This window comes from Branchiostoma floridae, chromosome 13, assembly GCF_000003815.2.
Source record: "Branchiostoma floridae strain S238N-H82 chromosome 13, Bfl_VNyyK, whole genome shotgun sequence".
Lineage (NCBI taxonomy): Eukaryota > Metazoa > Chordata > Leptocardii > Amphioxiformes > Branchiostomatidae > Branchiostoma > Branchiostoma floridae.
Window position 1 is genome coordinate 2,197,410 of NC_049991.1, and position 11,007 is coordinate 2,208,416.

Genomic DNA, 11,007 nt, shown 5'->3' on the forward strand with positions numbered 1-11,007 from the left:
GTGCGCGCGATAGCGGTAAAGCGTTTCGTCACCTGATTACCCAGATCGTGCGTTCTATGTGCGTTTTGGGTGTTTTAGCGCCATCGGAGCTCGCGGAAAACGTATCGGATAACTTTTTTTCCTTTTTACTCAGTATACAGAAGAAGTATTGACCTTCATTGCCATATCAGTCATTATCCCAGGAAAACTCATTTTTTCCGTGTAGCGGCCTGTAAAAAATGGCCCCAAATGAGCAATTTTTGGATGAAAAGCTTATATTTTTGATGTTTTTTACCAAAAATAACATTTCTACAGAAAATGTCAAATGAGTCTGTCGGTCAGCGACAACACACACTTTTCTATCGGAAGTATTGAATTATCCGAAAAACGATGTTTTGAGAAGCGCTAGTGCTTTTCTCAGAGACAGTCGAATCGGCCCCAAATCCTTAAAAAACTCCGAACCGAACCTTAATAGGGCGCCGCTTGTACCTTATATGACGTCATAGATGCGTAATTTCGACGCATTTTAATGTTGTCATCAGATGTCGTGATATTATGTAAAAAAAACCACCGTTTTGTATTTTTCTAGTTAAAAAGTCAGCATATTCATTTACAGGCTATTGGCGCCCCCTTCCCCCCTTTTCACCCCCCCCCCCCCCTTAGAACTACTATTACGGGCAACTTTAATCGTTTCTAGCGGGCAGAATTTTCCAAAATCATATCATTCTCTATGTCATTTGATTGGGGCCGGCCTTTGTCGTTCACCTATCGCATATATGTTCGCGATGCCGTTCATTAGTATGGCTTAAATTGGTATTAAAGCTGAAATCTTGGTGCTTTAAGCCCTAACTCAAGGCGAAACTGGGTTTACTGACTTTCGGTTCATAGCTCCTTAACGCGGCGATCTTTTTTTCTCTCGGTGGTATGTAGTAGTAGCCTACTAAAAGTACTACACATCTCTGCCGCGCTTATTCAAACTGCCCGCTTCTAGCGCCGACAATAAGATCCAGTTTGTGCTTTGCACTGTGTAAGAATGCATTCTTGCACGCATTTGAGGAGCATTGTGCTTCTTAAGGGGCCGTCCACGGCTAAGTAGCTAAGAGTTTGGTGTCGGACGCGTTTGATTCTGAAAGTGTGAGATCTGGTCTGCCGCTCCATGTCAAAATCTGGCACATTCTTCATTTTACTTACAAGCGACGAACTTAAAACGCGACCCCCTGCTGTTTTCCTTGAGCAACCGATGACGTCACTCCGTGACGTCAGCGATGCCAACTTTTTAAGACGGTTTTCTGCCGATGTGCAGCACCGAAACGACGGAGAGTGCACATACTTTCCCGGAAAAGTTCATGGGCAGACTTGGCACCCCATTTTTTCCGTTTTCAGAAAAGCGATGTCAGAAAAAAGCAAGTTTTTTAATGTTTCTCCATTATGACGTAGTTCCAATATGCATCTAGGCCTGACAGCCTCAAAACACAGTGATTTTGACTTGACTTTAAACCACTCCTGTGGGAAAAGTAACCATCGCAGACAAACCAAATTTGGATATATGGTAGATATGAACTTTCTAAGTAATAAAAATATATAATGAGAAGAAAATGTTCCTCTTAAGGTTCCGGTTCGGAATTTCAAGTGACCAGATGACCAAATAGTCCCTAAGAATAAGACGCAAATCAGAGGTTGTCTCCATAGTTTTGGCTCTAGATTTTTCGGCTATCGCTTTAGAAGTCTATAATCTTTTATACTTCTCCAAATGCTTGTTCCTCCCCCCTTTTCACCCCCCCCCCCCCTTTGATCGTGCGGCGAACACTTCCTGGTATTAGTGCGCGCGATAGCAGAATTTTCCAAAATCATATCATTCTCTATGTCATTTGATTGGGGCCGGCCTTTGTCGTTCACCTATCGAATAAATGTTCCCGATGCCGTTCATTAGTATGGCTTAAATTGGTATTAAAGCTGAAATCTTGGGGCTTTAAGCCCTAACTCAAGGCGAAACTGGGTTTACTGACTTTCGGTTCATAGCTCCTTAAAGCGGCGATCTTTTTTTCCCTCGGTGGTATGTAGTAGTAGCCTACTAAAAGTACTACACATCTCTGCCGCGCTTATTCAAACTGCCCGCTTCTAGCGCCGACAATAAGATCCAGTTTGTGCTTTGCAGTGTGTAAGAATGCATTCTTGCACGCATTTGAGGAGCATTGTGCTTCTTAAGTGGCCGTCCACGGCTAAGTAGCTAAGAGTTTGGTGTCGGACGCGTTTGATTCTGAAAGTGTGAGATCTGGTCTGCCGCTCCATGTCAAAATCTGGCACATTCTTCATTTTACTTACAAGCGACGAACTTAAAACGCGACCCCCTGCTGTTTTCCTTGAGCAACCGATGACGTCACTCCGTGACGTCAGCGATGCCAACTTTCTAAGACGGTTTTCTGCCGATGTGCAGCACCGAAACGACGGAGAGTGCACATACTTTCCCGGAAAAGTTCATGGGCAGACTTGGCACCCCTTTTTTTCCGTTTTCAGAAAAGCGATGTCAGAAAAAAGCAAGTTTTTTAATGTTTCTCCATTATGACGTAGTTCCAATATGCATCTAGGCCTGACAGTCTCAAAACACAGTGTTTTTGACTTGACTTTAAACCGCTCCTGTGGGAAAAGTAACCATCGCAGACAAACCAAATTTGGATATATGGTAGATATGAACTTTCTAAGTAATAAAAATATATAATGAGAAGAAAATGTTCCTCTTAAGGTTCCGGTTCGGAATTTCAAGTGACCAGATGACCAAATAGTCCCTAAGAATAAGACGCAAATCAGAGGTTGTCTCCATAGTTTTGGCTCTAGATTTTTCGGCTATCGCTTTAGAAGTCTATAATCTTTTATACTTCTCCAAATGCTTGTTGTTCGTAGCGTTTTATGGTGTCGGAGATTTGATCGTGCGGCGAACACTTCCTGGTATTAGTGCGCGCGATAGCGGTAAAGCGTTTCGTCACCTGATTACCCAGATCGTGCGTTCTATGTGCGTTTTGGGTGTTTTAGCGCCATCGGAGCTCGCGGAAAACGTATCGGATAACTTTTTTTCCTTTTTACTCAGTATACAGAAGAAGTCTTGACCTTCATTGCCATATCAGTCATTATCCCAGGAAAACTCATTTTTTCCGTGTAGCGGCCTGTAAAAAATGGCCCCAAATTAGCAATTTTTGGATGAAAAGCTTATATTTTTGATGTTTTTTACCAAAAATAACATTTCTACAGAAAATGTCAAATGAGTCTTTCGGTCAGCGACAACACACACTTTTCTATCGGAAACATTGAATTATCCGAAAAACGATGTTTTGAGAAGGGCTAGTGCTTTTCACAGAGACAGTCGAATCGGCCCCAAATCCTTAAAAAAACTCCGAACCGGAACCTTAATAGGGCGCCGCTTGTACCTTGTATGACGTCATAGATGCGTAATTTCGACGCATTTTAATGTTGTCATCAGATGTCGTGATATTATGTAAAAAAAAACACCGTTTTGTATTTTTCTAGCTAAAAAGTCAGCATATTCATTTACAGGCTATTGGCGCCCCCCTCCCCCTTTTCACCCCCCCCCCCCTTAGAACTACTATTACGGGCAACTTAAATCGTTTCTAGCGGGCAGAATTTTCCAAAATCATATCATTCTCTATGACATTTGATTGGGGCCGGCCTTTGTCGTTCACCTATCGCATATGTTCGCGATGCCGTTCATTAGTATGGCTTAAATTGGTATTAAAGCTGAAATCTTGGTGCTTTAAGCCCTAACTCAAGGCGAAACTGGGTTTACTGACTTTCGGTTCATAGCTCCTTAACGCGGCGATCTTTTTTTCTTTCGGTGGTATGTAGTAGTAGCCTACTAAAAGTACTACACATCTCTGCCGCGCTTATTCCAACTGCCCGCTTCTAGCGCCGACAACAAGATCCAGTTTGTGCTTTGCAGTGTGTAAGAATGCATTCTTGCACGCATTTGAGGAGCATTGTGCTTCTTAAGTGGCCGTCCACGGCTAAGTAGCTAAGAGTTTGGTGTCGGACGCGTTTGATTCTGAAAGTGTGAGATCTGGTCTGCCGCTCCATGTCAAAATCTGGCACATTCTTCATTTTACTTACAAGCGACGAACTTAAAACGCGACCCCCTGCTGTTTTCCTTGAGCAACCGATGACGTCACTCCGTGACGTCAGCGATGCCAACTTTCTAAGACGGTTTTCTGCCGATGTGCAGCACCGAAACGACGGAGAGTGCACATACTTTCCCGGAAAAGTTCATGGGCAGACTTGGCACCCCTTTTTTTCCGTTTTCAGAAAAGCGATGTCAGAAAAAAGCAAGTTTTTTAATGTTTCTCCATTATGACGTAGTTCCAATATGCATCTAGGCCTGACAGTCTCAAAACACAGTGTTTTTGACTTGACTTTAAACCGCTCCTGTGGGAAAAGTAACCATCGCAGACAAACCAAATTTGGATATATGGTAGATATGAACTTTCTAAGTAATAAAAATATATAATGAGAAGAAAATGTTCCTCTTAATAGGGCGCCGCTTGTACCTTGTATGACGTCATAGATGCGTAATTTCGACGCATTTTAATGTTGTCATCAGATGTCGTGATATTATGTAAAAAAAAACACCGTTTTGTATTTTTCTAGCTAAAAAGTCAGCATATTCATTTACAGGCTATTGGCGCCCCCCTTTTCACCCCCCCCCCCCCCTTAGAACTACTATTACGGGCAACTTTAATCGTTTCTAGCGGGCAGAATTTTCCAAAATCATATCATTCTCTATGTCATTTGATTGGGGCCGGCCTTTGTCGTTCACCTATCGCATATATGTTCGCGATGCCGTTCATTAGTATGGCTTAAATTGGTATTAAAGCTGAAATCTTGGTGCTTTAAGCCCTAACTCAAGGCGAAACTGGGTTTACTGACTTTCGGTTCATAGCTCCTTAACGCGGCGATCTTTTTTTCTCTCGGTGGTATGTAGTAGTAGCCTACTAAAAGTACTACACATCTCTGCCGCGCTTATTCAAACTGCCCGCTTCTAGCGCCGACAATAAGATCCAGTTTGTGCTTTGCACTGTGTAAGAATGCATTCTTGCACGCATTTGAGGAGCATTGTGCTTCTTAAGGGGCCGTCCACGGCTAAGTAGCTAAGAGTTTGGTGTCGGACGCGTTTGATTCTGAAAGTGTGAGATCTGGTCTGCCGCTCCATGTCAAAATCTGGCACATTCTTCATTTTACTTACAAGCGACGAACTTAAAACGCGACCCCCTGCTGTTTTCCTTGAGCAACCGATGACGTCACTCCGTGACGTCAGCGATGCCAACTTTTTAAGACGGTTTTCTGCCGATGTGCAGCACCGAAACGACGGAGAGTGCACATACTTTCCCGGAAAAGTTCATGGGCAGACTTGGCACCCCATTTTTTCCGTTTTCAGAAAAGCGATGTCAGAAAAAAGCAAGTTTTTTAATGTTTCTCCATTATGACGTAGTTCCAATATGCATCTAGGCCTGACAGCCTCAAAACACAGTGATTTTGACTTGACTTTAAACCACTCCTGTGGGAAAAGTAACCATCGCAGACAAACCAAATTTGGATATATGGTAGATATGAACTTTCTAAGTAATAAAAATATATAATGAGAAGAAAATGTTCCTCTTAAGGTTCCGGTTCGGAATTTCAAGTGACCAGATGACCAAATAGTCCCTAAGAATAAGACGCAAATCAGAGGTTGTCTCCATAGTTTTGGCTCTAGATTTTTCGGCTATCGCTTTAGAAGTCTATAATCTTTTATACTTCTCCAAATGCTTGTTGTTCGTAGCGTTTTATGGTGTCGGAGATTTGATCGTGCGGCGAACACTTCCTGGTATTAGTGCGCGCGATAGCGGTAAAGCGTTTCGTCACCTGATTACCCAGATCGTGCGTTCTATGTGCGTTTTGGGTGTTTTAGCGCCATCGGAGCTCGCGGAAAACGTATCGGATAACTTTTTTTCCTTTTTACTCAGTATACAGAAGAAGTCTTGACCTTCATTGCCATATCAGTCATTATCCCAGGAAAACTCATTTTTTCCGTGTAGCGGCCTGTAAAAAATGGCCCCAAATTAGCAATTTTTGGATGAAAAGCTTATATTTTTGATGTTTTTTACCAAAAATAACATTTCTACAGAAAATGTCAAATGAGTCTTTCGGTCAGCGACAACACACACTTTTCTATCGGAAACATTGAATTATCCGAAAAACGATGTTTTGAGAAGGGCTAGTGCTTTTCACAGAGACAGTCGAATCGGCCCCAAATCCTTAAAAAAACTCCGAACCGGAACCTTAATCATCTAACTACAGCACAGATGTGGTGTGCTCTATCCATATTCATCACTACACTGGGACTCATTTACTTTCAAGGACACGTAACTACAGTGTATACGTCCATAAGACTAGGTGCAAAACCGCTGTAAGAATTTGTTTGAGTCGTGCTCTTTTACCGGTGCAATGGACAAGTTGGTAGAGTGGTCACTCTGCATTCGGTAGGTCTTGAGTTTGATTCCCAGCAGAGTCATAACGAAGACTTAAAAAATGGTACATGCAGATTTCTCTGCGGAACACTCACCGTGAGTGAGTGACTCAGCATTTGGGAAAGAGTATGGTAGCTGAACACACGACATACTAGTGGACTAGCCCCTGCTGTACTGATTGCACAAAGTTGTGTGGCCCAAGGGCTACAGAAACGTAGACTGGCGCCGCCCTGTTGTGCGGAAAGGACTCTGACTAACTTTAACTTTATGATTTTGAGTCACAGACAATGATACATCCCACCACGGAACCTCAGATGTCTATATCTCGGTCTCGTCTGCCTGGCTTACCTATGTCATGCACAGTTAGTTATATACAACGATACAAGAAATGCGTCCGTCACATCTAGTGCATGCATCATATTGTTACGGACGTGATTCAATGCCACTGTATGCTGTATCTGAGCTGAGACATCTATCTGTATATTGTATAAGATAAAACCTGTTTCTTTCCTGACTAGATTGCACCATTATTGAAAATGATGTCCACAAAGCGACTGTGAAAACGTCATGTATCATTCAAGACACTCTGTTGTGTATTTACTGATCCGCAAGAAGACAACAACTGTTAACACAAACGCTCATCTACAAGACCATGCTCCTACTATAGTCTAACTTTGGCAAAAAGACTTGTGCTTGAAGCTCTGACATGTCACAGTTCATGCTCTTTTATTCCCGAGGATTTTATCTAGCCATTTTCTTCTTTCGGTTGACTTTCGAAAATAAATAACGTTACACGACCAAACTACTAATAGCCTCCATTGAGCTGACGTCGATTCTGGCATGTATCTGTTGAATAATGAATGCACTGCAGAACACGTTGCATGGTACCTTACATCCTTACAACGACGGATGCTCTCTGGAGATGGTCAACATGACGAGAAAGCACCAAAATAGGAAAATATACCGTATGGTAGCCAGTCTACCACACGAGTGTCATTTTGTGCACCTCATCTGGAATATAGAAATAAAAAAAAACTTGTTGGTTGTGATACCATGGTTTGTTAACTTCAATTCTTGTTAACGTTAACAGTACAAACTTTATGGTGTTTATCTTGAAACTCTAGATATCTTTCTTTATCCATTTTTGTCCCCCTCTCGTTGGATTTGGAGTCAGCAGAGGATGTCACCCAGAACATTTGCTTACTGTGTCCTTAGGTGAAAATGAGTCCAACCCCTCCGATTTGATAGCAAAAATGAATTATTTTTACAAGTTTTGTGGGGTATCGTGCGAGCTTGATGAAACTGAGTGAGTTCAAATTAACGTTATACTAGCTTGTAGGCTGTAGATAGGAAACTGCATGGCTGCAGACTGCAAATTCAATGTGAGAGCGTCAGAATGGAAAACAAACGTTAGGCACGTCTTAGCTAGGTTCGTGTTAGACACGTGTTAGACATGTGTTAGGCACATATTAGGCACGAGTTGACGAGTACTCGTAAATGATATGGACCAATAAAAGCCCAGACATTGGTTTGGCTTCACAAAACGTTACAGCTTTACAAAAGGACTGCGAGTTTGCTTAGAACATTAGCGAGATAAGTTTAAGTTCCCGTTCCAAAGAGGAACACTAACAACCTAAATTTCATATATAACAGCCGTTAAATAACTACCAAAGCACACCTGAGTTGTAAGATGCAGTTTTCACCAATACCCCATTCGTAGAAGGTGTGTCCGAATAAGGGGCGAGTACCGGTACAGAAAGTTCAGGTCCGGTTCAGGTCCAGAGGATCAGGTCTAGGTCCGGACCTGATTCAGTATGTGACGATACTAAAAACAATGGTCCATTTCGCTACAAAGAATTCTGTTTTGTGGCATATTCGACTCCCATTGGCATTTTGAAATCCTACAAGGCTAACTGTCTCTATACGATTGGCTTTAAAACTCGGTAGAAATGACTATAGACTACTCTACTCTACTTCATTCTTGTTCTTTCCTTCAACCAGTAAGCCTCAAAACGTGTGACTACACATCATTTAATCTGTTCATTTTCCAATAGGTCCAACATCCGGTAAACCAAATATTTTCAGGTCCGGTTTTTGCGGACCGGTCCAATAAGAAAAAACAGTTTTGTACCGGTACACCGTCCCCAGCCCTATTCAGGATGTATGAATGTGAGTGTGTCAGAACATACTCAGGATTGTTTCCACATCCACAGCTAGCTTTACATGTACATATTAATAACCAATTTCCCTATATGCATATTCCTGGACTGTTATTAAGGGAAACATTTTCGATCCATTGTTTCTGCAACAGTTTCTATTCAAACAATATGCAATATGTTTTTTCTGCTAGACGAGGCAGTAGTAAACAACACATACTCTGTGGTAGTTTCATCACATGTAATCTCATAAATATTTTACAATAATTGTTTCTTTTATAAAACAACAGAAGCATGAATGGTACACATTGTCCACATCAATATGTCAATTCCAACATTCTCATCTATTAAAATCATATCTGAAAAGATTGCACATCAAATGTAATCAAATATCCATTTAGGATGTATGATTTTTTAAATCTCATTGAGATCATATCCCTCTTTGAGACCATATTTCCTGTTGTGATAAATCACAGATATCACAAACTTTCATAATTATATGGTAATTCATCATGTGGTAGACAATATCTGCATGTAGTGGCAAGGCCATGTTGATTTCATTATATGGATGACATCCAAGTGTCCATTAATTTCTGTCTGTTTCCAAAAAACGTTTTCCACCATACTGTAAATTGTACAAGGAATCTGCAAAATGAGTAAATATACCAAATTAAAAACAACAATTGAAACGGATCCTAATGTAGTAGAATGACAAAGTCAATGCCAGTCAAAAAGATTATGTGAAAGAACAAAAATGAAGCATTGGTAATATTATACAAAATACCCTTGCTATTACAATACTATATCTAGTCATTTGTTCAACTTTCCTGACCACTTAGATTTCAAAATGAAGGAAACTTTTTTTACAAACATATTTTTTCTGTTTGCATACTGTCATCAGTTTTGTGGTTTGAAAAGAACACCATTCATATAATCGAAACAACATGCCCTCACCTTAGGTTGGCAGAATTCTACTGAATGCTCAAAGCTTGTTACTACACAACAAATACTGTCCTGCATAGCAAACATGTAAGTGAACACATACACATTAGCCCGAAATCCAGCCCTGTTCAGCTCATACAAATGGCACATAGTGCCTTTTGGGAGGTAGACTATGACTCAATACCAGGCTAATAATTCAAAAGAATATCATTTATGTCCTTATGTGATCTGTGAATCGTTTCATCAATTTGGTAATAAGTCATTGAATAACTAACTTCTTTGTACACAACCAAAAGTTTTATTCAATCCAGGTTTCTGTGACCGTCTGTCACCTTCCTCAGAGCAATTCTGACTAGTCACATTGTACTGCAGCATAGGTGGCGCTGCTACTACAGATGCGGTCCCAAATGTCCATATGGAACATTTACTTTTGGGACCACATTTTTCATACAGCACTATCTATGTACACATGCTAATACTTTACGTTTGAGATTGTATATTCAACTAGAGTTCGGGGACCTCATACCTCCATGAAATATTTATTGCTTTTTTGTGGATGGTATGTATGTTTATAGTCGGTTGTATTTGAGAGTAATGGTTATAAATGTTATGGGAAAGTAGTGGTGTATTTATTTAATGACACAGCTGTCCATCTGATTAGTAATTATCAAAATGTGACACTTAATTGTGTAATGTGCGTTTAAGAGGTCGACGGCATATGGTAGCGTGGTGTTCCTTAAGCTTGATGTTTGGCATCTAAACTGTCTAAGGTTGTCAGCATTATTGAGGTTCGACTATGTGCCTCAGAGCGGTGTGGTGGGGGAAGTTGGGAAACTCAGAAAGAAGAAGGGATGTGGCCAACTTTAGTCAGATGGTGATTTGATTTTCCACCAATATGTCATAACATCAGCTGTTCACACGGTACAAAAATGAGATGCACACTTTCCTCTGATAGCCCTACATCAACTGTAAGATGAATACTTGGCGCCAACCCCGTCTGCTAAAAAACAAGTACCATTGGCTACGAAAGAGACAACTAACAACTGTCCCTTATCGTAACGAAATCAGAACATCTGTATCGCCCATAAAACTTCTGACACCCAACCCATCTAAGATGAGAGGACCTAATGGCATTTTAATCACCATGTCACTCAAATCAGCAATACAGTATGTGAGACATCCTGTACCTGTTAAGCATTACCGTTAAATGTACGTACCTCAACTTCTTACAATTATACTTACGCTTCACATCTCCATGATATCCTAAGCAGACATAAATAAAACTAATTATCATATTTAAAAAACTCGGGGTTCCCCAAACAGCTGTCATACAAATCACCTCACTATCTGCTTGGAGCTAAGCCCATTAACAAGCACGATGCCAGTTCCAATATATCGCAGATATAGGGGGGATTTCTCAT